The following is a 13904-nucleotide window of genomic DNA, read 5'->3' as shown; positions in this document are numbered from 1 at the left end:
TGGAAAAAAGTCTCTTCAGTAAATGGTGCTGGGAAAATTGGACATCCACATGCAGAAGAATGAAACTAGACCATTCTCTTACATCATTTTTTATGGCTGAATAATATTCCTTTGTGTATATATACAAGATCTTCTTTATCCATTTATCTATAGATAGATAATTGGGCTGCTTCCATAATTTGGCTACTGTAAATAATGCTGCAGTTGGGGATCCCTGGGTGGCTCAGCGGTTTAGCGCGTGCCTTCCGCCCAGAGTGTGATCCTGGAGTCCCAGGATCGAGTCTTTTTCTCCCTGTCTTTGCCAACACTTGTTTCTTATGTTGTTGATTTTAGCCATTCTTACAGGTGTGAAGTGGTACCTCATTGTGGTTTTTGACTTGTATTTCCCTAATGATGAATGCTGTTGAGCGTCTTTTCATGTGTCTGTTGGTCATCTGTCTATCTTTGTTTTTTTTTTTTTTTCATCTGTCTATCTTTGAAGAAATGTCTGTTCATGTCTTCTGCCCATTTTTGATTGGATTATTTGGGGGCTTTTGTGTTGAGTTGTGTAAGTTCTTAATATATTTTTATTCTAACCCTTTATCAGATGCATTTCTATACACTAATAATGAAGCAGCAGAAGGAGGGATTAAGAAAACAGCCCCATTAACAACTGCACCAAAAATAATAAAATACGTAGGAATAAACTTAAAGAGGTGAAAGACCTATACTCTGAAAACTATAAGACATTGATAAAAGAAATTGAAGATAACACAAATGGAAAGATACTCCATACTCATGGATTGGAAGAACAGGAATCGTTAAAATGCCCATACTGCCCAAAGCAATCCACAGATTCAGTCCTTTTTTTTTTTTTAATTGATTCAGAGAGAGAGAGAGACAGAGAAGACAGAGACACAGGCAGAGGGAGAAGCAGGGAGCCCGACGTGGGACTTGATCCCGGGCCTCCAGGATCACACCCCGCAGCTAAACCGCTGCGCCACTGGGGCTGCCCCACAGATTCAGTCCTTATCAGAATGCCACAGCATTTTTCACAGAGCTAGAACAAACAATCCTAAAATTTGGGACACAAAAGACTCTGAATAGCCAAAGTGCTTTAATCTTGAAAAAGCTGGAAGTATCACAATTCAAGAGTTTCAGGTTATACTACAAGCTGTAGTAATCAAAACCGTATGGTGCTGATACAAAATAAACACACAGTTCAATGGACAGGATATAAAGCCCAGAAACAAACCCATGATTATATGGTCAATTAATTTTCAACAAAATAGGCAAGAATATACAATGGGGAAAAGATAGTCTCTTCAACAAATGGTGCTGGGAAAACTGGACAGCTACATGCAAAAGAATGAAACTGGACCACTTTCTTACACCATACACAAAATAAACTCAACTGGATTAAGGCCCTAAATGTGAAACCTCAAACCATAAAAATCCTGGAATAGAGCTCAAGCAGTAATTTCTCTGACATTGGCCATAGCAACATTTTTCTAGATAGGTCTCCTGGACAAGGAAAACAAAAGCAAAAATAAATGATTGAGACTGCATCACAATAAAAAGCCTCTGCACAGCAAAGGAAACAACAAAACTAAAAGACAACCCACTGAATGGGAGAAGATTAATTTGCCAATGGCGTATCCAATGAAGGGTTAGTATCCAGAATGCTTATTCATGATTTATCTTCCTCACCAAGTAGATCCAGTTCTAGTTCTTACTTGGCTATGCATATTAAAACTTGAGTGCTTATCAGTTGTAAGCCTTTCATTGTGACCCTTTCTCCTAGGCTAGTCAGCCAGGAATTGGGAATACTAGTCTTGGGCTCGGGAGACAGAAACTTCCCATAGAAGCCAAGTGAAGACAGGCTTATTACAATGGAAATCACTTCTAAAACAACATTAAAATATTATTCTTTAAAGAGTACCTAAAATATTAAGGATATTAAGGTTGTCCATCATTTCATAATACCAAAAGCAAAATTCTTAATATAAAGGATTGATAAATGTCATGACATAAAATTTAATCAACTTGGAAATATTACGTGTTTGACTTTGTATTTTTTTTAAGATTTTATTTGAGAGAGAGAGCAGATGCAGGGACAAGGGGTAGAAGGAGAGGGAGAAGCAGACTCCTGGCCAAGCAGGGAGCCTGATACGGGGCTTGATTCCAGGACTCTGGGATCATGACCTGACCCAAAGGCAGATGCTTAATTGACTGAACCATCCAGGAGCCCCTGGATGTATTTTTAGAAGCAAATTCTAAATGCCAAGACCAAGTCATACTTGCGAAACCATAGTTTAAAATGAACAATGAGCCTGAACAGACAATGCATAGAAAAACAAACGACAATGAAACCTATGAAAGAAAGTTCAATCTCATAAGAGGAATGTAAAATAAAACTAAAGAAATTTAACATTTGAGAACTTTATTGGAAGGAATTATGGGAAAAATGGCATTCATGGAATGTTTGTTGTAGAGCAAAATTGTATAATTCTTATAGAGGGCACGTCCGGAGATATTTATCAAAATTGTAGTTGCCCCTCTTCTAGAAATTATCCTACATATCTGAAAATGTGAAACAAATTGCCTGTGTAACATTAAAGAATGTTTTATAATAGCAAAAGATTGGAAACAATCCAGGGGCCCATCCATGTGGGACTAGATAAACTAGTACATTAACACAGTGGAATACTAGGTAAAAATGAATGAGGAAGCAGTCTGGCACTGGAATGTCTTTAAGTGAAACTAGTGAAATATACATGCTTATGTTTGAAAAAAACAGATTATATAAAAGTGGTTACCTGTTGCTGCTGGGGGAATGGGGTGGGTGCATCCAAGGATAATGGCAAGGATTTTCTATATATAATTTTTTGGAGGGGGAAGGTAGCAGAATTGATACGTTTAGAAGTTTCCAGTGACAAAATACACCTTTAATTTTTGCTCTAACTTTCATATATTTGTGTATATTTCTAAGTGGATTGTATTCACTGACCTATTGATTTCTTTTACCTACTGGTCTTTAATATGTGTTGGTTTTTTTTAAAGATTGATTCATTTATTCATTAGAGACACAGAAAGAGAGAAGCAGAGACACAGGCAGAGGGAGAAGCAGGCCTCCCGCAGGGAGCCTGATGTGTGGGACTTGATCCTGGATCCCGGGACCATACCCTGAGCTGAAGGCAGATGCCCAACCACTGAGCCACCCAGGTGTCCCTAATATGTGTTTTTTTTTTTAATTGTAGGTATGGTCTCTCATTTACTTGACTAGCTTTTTGTTCAACTTGTATAAATTCAGTGCCTCCCATGCCATGGCTACTGGACATACACCTGTGCATGTAGTAATTTCTAAGTTTTCTCAGAGTTCAGTAAGCTAGGGGAAGTATAATAGAGTTAAGTGTAAGGTATGTAGGAAGGTTGCCTAACAGTATAGAAGATATAAAGCCAAGGTAGAAAGGACAGGAAGACTTTGTAACGTTGTATCTCGGGAATTTTTACCAAAGTGACATACTAAGGTAGAATCCCACTTTGGAAACAGCTAAGCAGGCTAACATTGGTAGATCTTATTATTCTCTGAAGAACTTCTGGTATTGTCACAATGGACTTTGCACTATATATATATTTCAACTTTTAGAGGTTCCAGAAGACCTGATTTTGTACATTAGGTGTTCTGCTAAAATTACTGTAATTTTGCATAAGCAATCATGTCCTATCGTAAGTGAAGCCTTCGTGATGTCCCTAGATAAAATTTTGTCCATTTTTATTTCATGTTAAGCTGTTGTTGGTCATCATCCATTCCTTTCTCTCGGAGTCATGGTACTTTGGTAACCTGGAGTAATTTCCAGATTATTTTCATTTTGTAGAAATTTAAAAACCTGTTGAAGTAATGTTAAGTGTCTGACTTAAGTTCTGCTTGGGCATTTCTTTGACCCAGAATGGTCCCTCTGACATTAGGCCAAATAAAGATCCCAAGGGGTCAAGTAGTAATTTTAGGGACTGATCTTTAATTGGTAATTTGATACTTTGGGATTATTTTCTAATTAAGAGACTACATGATATGTCTGTCAGTACCTGGGATCGAATAATTGTTATATTATCTAAGCATTATAGCCTGAATCTGAAATTACATCGTTGTAATGTAAGCTATAGACTTCACCACTTTCAATAGGTCATATGAATCTCTTAAAACCAATGAATTTCTACCAGAGTCCTGGAGGTCAAAGGTATTTTAGAATTTGTAGAAGTCTACTAAGCATTAACACTCGAGACTGGTTAGGTTGGAATTATATAAGGTGGCCTGCCATGTTTGGTGTATTTTTGTAGAACACCTGATTGATTTGGTAACCTAGTGGCTATTTGGTTGCTGTTGCTGATATATAAGCTTCTTGATGATATATACAAGGATTTGTGCATTTGTAGACAGAGGATTTTTGTCCTTTTAGAATGTTGTGATTCTCACTCTTAAAACTGCCCAGCATGTAGTAGATGCTCATTAAATGTTGAATAAACATTAATATGGCTATAATACATATATATAGGTATCATATATATTAGTATCATACATATATATATATGATACTATGTGTATCATCCCTTAAATGCAAACAATGTGTTGCACATTTATATTTTTACATATCTTATATAGTTGTTTTTGGGTAGTTGCACTAGTAATTCTATATCATGATTTATGAGTAAAGAGTATGTAGTTTTAATAATTTGATTCATTAGGTTGCTGGATATCCTTTGAAATGTTCCAGTTGTACTCTCATACATTATTAGTGTTTTCAAAAACAATAGTACATGCACATGGTAAATAATATAAAATTAAATTTGCAAAAAAAAATTAAATTTGCACTAGAGTTAATATAGTTAAAAGTTTCCTTTCCACCTCTGGTTTTCTAGTCCTCAATCTTCTTTTTTTTTTCTCAATCTTCCTTCTTTCCAGATACAAGTATTGTTACTAATTTCAGAGATAGTCTCTGCATGTATAAGTCAATAGTCGTTATAAAGTCAGCATATTGTAGAAAAATAGCCTGATAAAAACTGAAAAATAAATCTGTAGACCAACTTCTGGTAGTGATATACAAGCAAAGAACCCAAATATAAATTTGGTGAGAAGAATCCACAAGCAAATTCATGAGTAGTATACAGGAAAGTGATATTCATGCCAGCAGTGCAAGGATGGTTCAGTTTTAGGAAATCTGTGAATATAATATAGGACATTGTAGGTCAAAGGAAAACCCATCATATGAGTAGCTCTACAAGTTGAACTTCTTTTTAGTATTTTTATGGTTTAATTAAAATTACTGCTGCATTTGTATCATATTTTGATGTCAGTCATCATATAATCTCACATTTGATTTTAAAGGGCCAGCCATTTATCCAGTACTATGTATTGAAAACCTATCCTTTGCTTACTCATTTAAAATTATATGTTAAAAAAAGTAAATAAAATTATATATGTTAAATACTAAATTCTCATAATTTGAGTCTCCTTTGGGGCTCACTGGTTTCTGTCGTTAACTCTTTTCCTGTGACAGTTATGGAATTATTTTGATTTATAAGTATTATAAATGTCACTAATAGCTGTGGCCATTTGCTGCCTGTCCATATTTAGATTCATTTGTGATGCAATTTCGTATATTCCAAATTTCTTGGTTCTACACAATAATGACTATGCATTGTGATCCCTGACTTCCTCACTTCAGCAATTTACTAAAATAGGCTCCATCTTGACCTTTTTCATTATTCTATTTTGTGTCAATTCTGCCAGGGTTTTGTTTTTTTTTAAGGATCTTATTTATTCATGATAGAGAGAGAGAGGCAGACACAGGCAGAGGGAGAAGCAGGCTCCATCCAGGGAGCCTGACGTGGGACTCGATCCCATGTCTCCAGGATCAGGCCCTGGGCTGAAGGCGGTTCTAAACCGCTAAGCCACCCAGGCTGCCCCTGTTCCTTTCTCTTTCACAGAATGATATGCTTCTAATGATCATAAGATTATTTTACCCTTTTAGTTAGTTTTTCCAGCACTTCCTACCAAATTCAACTGTTTTTTTCTCATTTCAGTACTTCTTAATTACTTCTTATCTATTTGTTCTATTTCAGAAAGGCAGCATTCCATTTTTTAAAAAGATTTTATTGTATTATTTATTCATGAGAGATACAGAGAGAGAGGGAGGCAGAGATACAGGCAGAGGGAGAAGCAGGCTCCATGCAGGGAGCCTGATGCAGGACTCAATCCCGGGACTCCAGGATCATGCCCTGGGCCGAAGGCAGGCGTCAAACCACTGAGCCACCCAGGGATCCCAGCAGCATTCCATTTTATGCAGTATTCTTTTTCTATAGTAGTCTTTTGGTAACAATAGTTCACTTTAACTGAGCACACGTGATAAGTGTTACACACTGTTGTATGTGTCATTCACTCAGTTTTAATGCTCAGGAGTACATTCTAATAATTATCTCCTATTTTTTCATATAAGGTAATTGAGGTCAGTTACACTTAGTAACATTGCCCCCAAATGTCACAGTCAGGCACTTTGGCCTCAAAGTCTCTGTTCTTGTAGGCTCTCTTTTTTAAAAATGATGCTTCAGTTGTGAGTTAAAAAAAAAAAAAAGGTCCTTTTCAGTATCTGGTGGTGACTGTGCTCCTAGGAAGATCAGTAACTCTTTTTAAGAATTGCCTTTTAAAAATATATATACTTATTTATTTTAGAGCAAGCGAGTGTGGGGGAGAGAGAGAATCTCAAGTAGACTCCCCGGTGAGCATAGAACCCAAAACAGGGCTCAATCCCACAACCCTGAGATCATGACCTGAGCCAAAATCAAGAGCTTAGACGCTTAACCAGACTGAGCCACCAAGGCGACCCAAGAATTGGCTTTTCTTTTTTTTAAGTGTAAATGCTGGGCCAGTGTAATAGTTACAGTCAGAGGAGTTTATAGGATAGGTGTACATATCAGAAGATGATTGAAATTGGTCCAAAGTCCTTTTAGGTCACTGTCACTACCAGAGCTGTTTTGGTTTGGACAGTGCTTCTCCCAAGCCTCAAGGTAGAGGTGTGCAGTTTGAGAGAAGGAATACAAGTCCATAGTCTATAGAGTATTACATCTAAATAGATGATTGCGTGATTAGGCCTCAGCAGTTTTTATGTGTGAACGCTGAGGTTTGGGGTAGCTTGTCCAGCCTTCCTTGGGCTCAGTTAAAAACTGAAGCAAACCATGTGAGCCCTTCCAGTATTTTTGCTTTTGATGTTTAAGGGGTTTTTAGAATCTTGGCTTCCCATCTAATAAAAAACAGGAGGGAAATAGGGAGTAAATGTGGCATAGTGAATAGCTGGTCAACATTTCCAGTCATGCAGGTTGATGCTATTAGGACTTTTTATTTGAGTTACTGGGTAGGAAAGATGCCTAGGGGTGAGGGCCTGAGGGTTTGAGACAAGAGGGAAAGAAGAGGAGGGGATGGAGGATCCAGATGGATCTTGTTTCAAAGAAGAGAGGCAGTGTTCTAAAGAAATCAAGCATCAGAGTCCAAGAAGAAATGTGATCCCAGCAGCCATCTTCACATCACCCCATTTCCTTGTCAAGGCCCAGCTTCACCTCTGTCTCCTTAATGGTTCTATGTTATTTGTGGGTCAGTGATGTTCTGTAACTGGGTGAATCCAAGGACTGGGACAGGAACCACTTCTGGTGGTCACTTAGGCCCCTCGAGTAGTAGGGGAGAAGTGGTTTCCTGTGGGATGGGGAGCAGCAGAGATCAGTGTGATGGGGAGCAGCAGAGATGTTTGGGGCAGCATGGAAGAAAGGGTGCATATCCTGTAGGAATCGGGGCACAGGTTTTTGTCACCTAATATGTGCCCCCAAAGTCAGAGATGGTTGCAGCTCTGTTACCCAGCTCTATCTAGTAGACACTGTAGTTGTGAGCAGTGACTATGAAAAAAACTATTCCTTTGCCACATCACAGTTTATAACTCCAAAACTTCTCAGTATTTTGAAAAGTTTGTGGACCATCATCTTGGAATAGTCAAGTCCCAACTTGAGAATCCTCCATTATATCTGAGCATCCTCGCTTCCCTTTCCCTGTCTTGTGCGTTATGAGATTGATGGGCCAGGCTGTGTCCTACCACAGTGTTGAATTTGGAGGTTGATGGGAGAGGAGTCGAGGACTACAATGGGGAATTCGGTGTGGTAAGATCTTAACATTTTTTTGTGGACTTCTCATGCTTCAAAAAATCTTACAGGATATTTAAGCAACAAATAGAACTACAGACATTAGATTGTGGGCCATCTGCTTCAGTAACTTGACTTTAAGCACTTCTTAGTTCCTATGGTTTATACTGGAGGATAAGGTTAAGAGAAGTAAACTTACTAAGAAGTTTGAATTGAAGCTGAAACTGTATTTACCTGAGATAGGAAGCCAGTATTCTTCAAAGATAAGAATGCCTCTACAAGGTAGTGGGAACCACCACCCAATGTTTGTTCCCTTGGGAGTGGTATACTATGTAAACAAGGCCCTAGGTCTTCTAAGGGTTCTCTTATATATTGATGAAATTCCAACTGTCTTTTGGAATGGATGTCCTTGGCTTAGCTGTACTTTGACTGGCTTCTACTTATCAGGACCAGAAGGTTGTCCAGATAGATGCTGCTTTACTGAACGCTTGGTGTTCATCTCAGGGACTCACTACCCTAGTGCCTTTTAACTAAGTGCAGTAGTGCAGTGTGTAAGGAGATCTTGGATAAAATTCCAAAATAAAAGATTTAAGAAATCCCATAGCTTATTTTAGAATGAGAGCATGTGGTAAAGAATGTAGTGAGGGGGACGCCTGGGTGGCTCAGTGGTTGAGCGTCTGCCTTTGGCTCAGGATGTGATCCCGGGGTTCTAGGATCAAGTCCCACATTGGGCTCCTACATGGAGCCTGCTTTTCCTTTCTCTGCCTATGTCTCTGCCTCTCTCTGTGTCTCTCATAAATAAATAATAAAATCTTAAAGAATGTAGTGAGGTGGCTTTTAGCCAGCAGGATGTTGTGGGCAATGACCTCAAGAATAATCCAGAACAGTTTTGCAATAAAATGAACAAAAACTAGCCCTGCTTTCATCGGGAGGAAGGATAAGCCTGGTGCCTTTTGTTTGTGGTACACTTAGCCCAAAATGCTTTTTAATGCCCACAAACATTGGTAAAGGTAATTTTTGATAACTGCCAGCCAGAATGGCCAGTTCACTTTTACCTTCCCTATATTGAGTTGTCTGCCCCTTGGATGAGGTACTTTTACTGTGCTTGGCTTTTAAAAGGGCCCTGAAAGGTTCCCTTTCATTTCCTGGCTCACATCTCGCCATCAATTACCTGTCAAAAAGATTTGGTTTATTTTAAGCTTTAAAAGTGATAGTGGCAGAGATGGGAATAAAACCAGCTTCTGAGTTGTCAGTTTTAGACTCCACAAAATAGAGAAGGAAAAAACAGGCATTTTTAAATGAAAAGCATCTGGTTTTATGCATGGGTTAACTATAAACTGGGCAAGCTTTCCGCAAGAAGGGAGGAATATATATTTTTTTACCATGTCCTTGGAGTGTGGGTGGGATTCATGAATACACTTCCGCTACTTGGCCATTTTAATGATTAAAAGAAGCCCCCCCCCATGCTGTGCCTGAAGATTTCATGCTCAGAAATTAAGGTTAGTTTACCTTCATTGCTCCCTTCCTATTTTTTACTAGAGTATGTGAATCCGAACACATAGGTTGGGGTGCCTGGATGGCTCAGTCAGTTGAATGTCTGCTTTTGGCTCAGGTCATGATCTCAGAGTTTTGGAATCAAGCCCCTCCACAGGCTCCCTCCTCAGCGGGGAGTCTGCTTCTCCCTCTCCCCCCTATAAGTTCTCTTGCTCTCTCTCTCAAGTAAGTAAAAATCTTTTTTTTTTAATCTATTTTTTTAGTGGCGCCTAGAAGGTTCAGTGGTTGAGCATCTGCCTTTGGTTCAGGGCGTGATCCCAGAGTCCTGGGATCAAGTCCCATATTGGGCTTCCCATGGTGAGCCTGCTTCTCCCTTTGCCTATGTCTCTGCCTCTCTCTCTCTCTCTCTCTCTCTCTCTCTCTCTGTGTGTGTGTGTGTGTCTCTCATGAATAAATAAATCTTTAAAAAAATAAAATCTATTTTTTTTAAAAAAGGTAGGTCTCCCAGTAGTCTGGGACCCATACATACAATGGTTCTTTCTAGGACCCCTCGGCATATTGTGAAGTACCTCCCATCACACCTCAATACTAATAAGAAATTAGAATTGCCTAACATCTCTTACTATTAGTAGCCATTGTTCCTTTCAAGCATTCTCCTGCCTAAGACATATTACTTAAATTTTCATAAAGTTAAGATTTTATAGCCAATTCCCTACATTGGTAGTGCAACTAAGCCTAGCAATTTTTTAATAAATGCTTTTGGAACATTTTGTTTTCTTGAAAGTGTGCTGCTGCCATGCCTCTTTTCTGATTATCCATCTGTCCTTCCTAAGTATGCTCTTGTAGACACTCCTTTGTTGTATTGCCAACAGCCACCTCTGGAGAATTGCTGTCCTGAAATAGGATGCCCATCTCAGACATGGTGTGGCTTTTATTTTTCTAGCTTAATTCGTTCTTCAGACAGGATTTAACACCTGGTCAGCAGCTAAACTCAGCAAATAATTATCTTGCCATGTATATGGTTGTAATGAATTTCCAGTTTTGGTGTCTTTGTGGACAAATGAGAAGCAAATAAATATTTTGTATGTAATTGTGACCTTGTCCTTTGGAAATTTCTAGTGCACAGCTCTGTTCCAAAGTTTAGACCTAGTAAACATTTTTTTCCTAGTAAAATTTTAGTAAAAATTTGCTGCTTCTTAAAAAAAGACTGTTGGATCTTAAGGGCTTTTGATTTTTCATTCATATACATATAAACACATAGCAATACACCAGTCACTATATTTTTAGGTGCAGTGTTTAATTTTACTTAGAAAACCTATTACCTAGTTGGGCTGTTTCCATCCTGGGCAAATAGTACAGTCATGTTACCCAATAAGGTTACAGATTGGACACCCATTTTCAAAATATTGAGACATTAACTGGATTTTATAGTGCAATAATACAGAGTTTTGCTATCAGATACCAGTATTCTGTGGGAAATTTGGCATTCTCATCAGACACTATGATAGATATATAAAAAACCTAGATAGCTATACTTTTACATATTTATGTATTTACACTAACTCGTATTACTAATGTCCTATACTATGACTTCAGTCCTCTTTCCTTTATTTGACGATGTTGTCTCAAGACTTACAAATAGCAGTGTGGCTTTATGGAGTTCTCATGGTCCACTCTGCCTTGTCTCTCTATGGGTGGCATTACATGTCAACTTTTCAGGGTATTTTCCAGTTGCATTTCCTTAGAATCCCTCAATTCTATACCAATACAATGAGGCTTTTAAAGAATTTGCTGCAAATTATTGTGCTTTAATGTTGTCACCTATGTTGCTCAGCACATTATAATGTGTCATGTATATAACTGTTCATGGTTTACCTTTAGTTCAGTGTTGCTATTCTAACAGTATTAACTATTTAGCTGCCCTTTGCCCCTTCAGTTGACTGCCTGGGATTTTGTCTATTAGTAAAACATTAAGTATTAGGTAGGATCTGCCACCTATGGGTTGAGTGGTTCTGGAAGTACTGTTATTTGCCGTTTTATGAAACCATAGGTCCGTAAGTTGTTAATACTGCTGCCATTGTTCACTTAATCAAAAAATGTACCCAGAATTTTATCATGGTGAGCCATCATTTGTTGAATAGTATTAATCTAAACCATAGTCACCAAGATGATTCAAATATATTTGGTAAGTCTCAGAGTTTTTCCACATTAAGAAGATTTTGGTATTCTGTTGTCTTGTTTGGTTGTGAGTTGTCATATTTTCCTATCTGCCAGAAATATATGCTGTCTAGTTATTGATTCAGCAGTTCCTCTGTATTATAGATATGATCCTGCTGAGATTTTTCTTTTTACCACCTGTGGTCAAATGTAGGCATACCTTCTGTTTTTGAGGTTCTTTTAGTGACTGTTCTTTGTCAAGTCTTGACTCTGCTACTTCACTACTAGATTGTTATTTAGCCCAATTATAATATGGGATCATCTTTTGACTTCATGATGTTAAAACTTAAATCATGGAAAACTGTCATGGAAAACTTACATCTCCTAGTGGATGAAAACATTTCAATGATAGGGCTGATCTCCATGTGGTATTTATCTCTAATCTTTGCTTACATGTTTACATGTTATGCCTATTACCGGGCAGTTTGATGCTTAATACTTTACTTTCACTCATGGCCAGGATACTGGTAACCACTATTTGGAGGCAACCAGTCAATGGAGTTATAGCTAACAAGTGTCCTCTCAATTTTGTAATAAGATTAAATGTCTATCTTAGCAACCCTGCTAATCAGTGTGACTGAATATGGCAACTAACTTCTTGTAAAGAATTATTATTATTATTGTGACATAATTCATATACTATGAGATTACTCTCCACATTTCAGTGGCTTTTAGTATATTCACAGAATTGTTGCAATCATCATTTCTATATTACTGTAAAACATTTTTATCACCTCAGAAAGAAGCCCCATTAGTGGTAATTCCTCATTTTCTTCTTTCACAATCTCTGCAACCACTAATCTAACTTCTGTCCCTATGGATTGGTCTATTCTAGACATTCATTTGAATGGAATATATGGCCTTTATGTCTGGCTTCTATCATTTAGCATGTTTTGGTGGTTTATCCATATTATAGTATATATATATTCATACTTCATCCGTTTTATGTCTGAATAAATTCTACTTTATGGATTTAACGTCATTTCATTTATTCATCTGTTGAAGGACATTTGGGTTTCCACCTTTTGTCTGTTATAAATAGCACTGTAAACATTCACATACAAGTTTTTATGTGGACATATTTTCATTTCCCTTGGTATACATACACTTAGCAGTGGAATTTCTTTGTAATATGGCAACTCTGTTTTAATGTTGTAATTTTGACAAACCTTATTAAAGTGGCTGCACCATTTTACAATATCACCAGCAGTGTATGAGGATTTCAACTTACTCCCTTCTCCCTTGTTACTTTCTTTTATAATAGCCACCCTAGTGGATGTGAAGTATCTCTTTGTGGTTTTGACTAGTATTTCTGTGTTGAGCAACTTTTTATCTGCTTATTGGCCATTTGTATTTCTTTGCAGAAATGTTTATTCAAATACTTTGTTCATTAGAATTGGGTTATAGGTCTTTTTGTTCATTGTTGTGAGAATTCTTTATATAACTGGATAATAGACTCCTACTGGGTATGTGATTTGCAAATATTTTCCCCCATTTTCTATGTTGTCTTTTAACTTTGTTTACAGAATGTAAATTTTTAATATTGATGAAATCCATTTTACCTATTTTTTGGTCGCTTTTGATTTTGGTGTCATAACAAAGAAACAAACCATTATCTTACATTGAAGTCTAATCCATTTGGCATTTATTTTTATATGTGGTGTGAGGTAGAAGTACAACTTTATCCTTTAGCATGTAGATATTTAATTGTCCTACCACCACTAATTGAAAAGACTATCCTATTGAATTATCTTGACACCTGTATTGAAAATTCATTGATTCGAAATTCAGGGGTTTATTTTGGGCCTGTAAGTTCTTTTTCATTTGTCTCTATATCCTTATACCCAGATCACACAGTTTTGATTATTTTAGTTTTGTAGTAAATTTTGAAATCTGGAAATATGAATCCTCCAACTTGGTTCATGATTATTGGATGCTGAGTTTCCATATGAATTTTAGGATCATTTTGTCACTTGCTATAAAATATCTGGAATCTTGATGAAGGTCGTGTTAAACTTGTAGATTGCTTTGTGGAA

At 37.3% G+C, this 13904-nt stretch overlaps 1 long non-coding RNA gene across 20 annotated transcripts in view; it reads left to right on the top strand.

The window, feature by feature from the left end:
- The window catches only part of LOC112671863 (uncharacterized), a 170540-nt gene that overhangs the window by 23455 nt on the left and 133181 nt on the right, over window positions 1–13904 (top strand). The window lies entirely within an intron of this gene.

This window comes from Canis lupus, chromosome X (genome assembly GCF_003254725.2).
Source record: "Canis lupus dingo isolate Sandy chromosome X, ASM325472v2, whole genome shotgun sequence".
Classification (NCBI taxonomy): Eukaryota; Metazoa; Chordata; class Mammalia; order Carnivora; family Canidae; genus Canis; species Canis lupus.
This window is presented reverse-complemented; position numbering and strand designations above follow the sequence as displayed.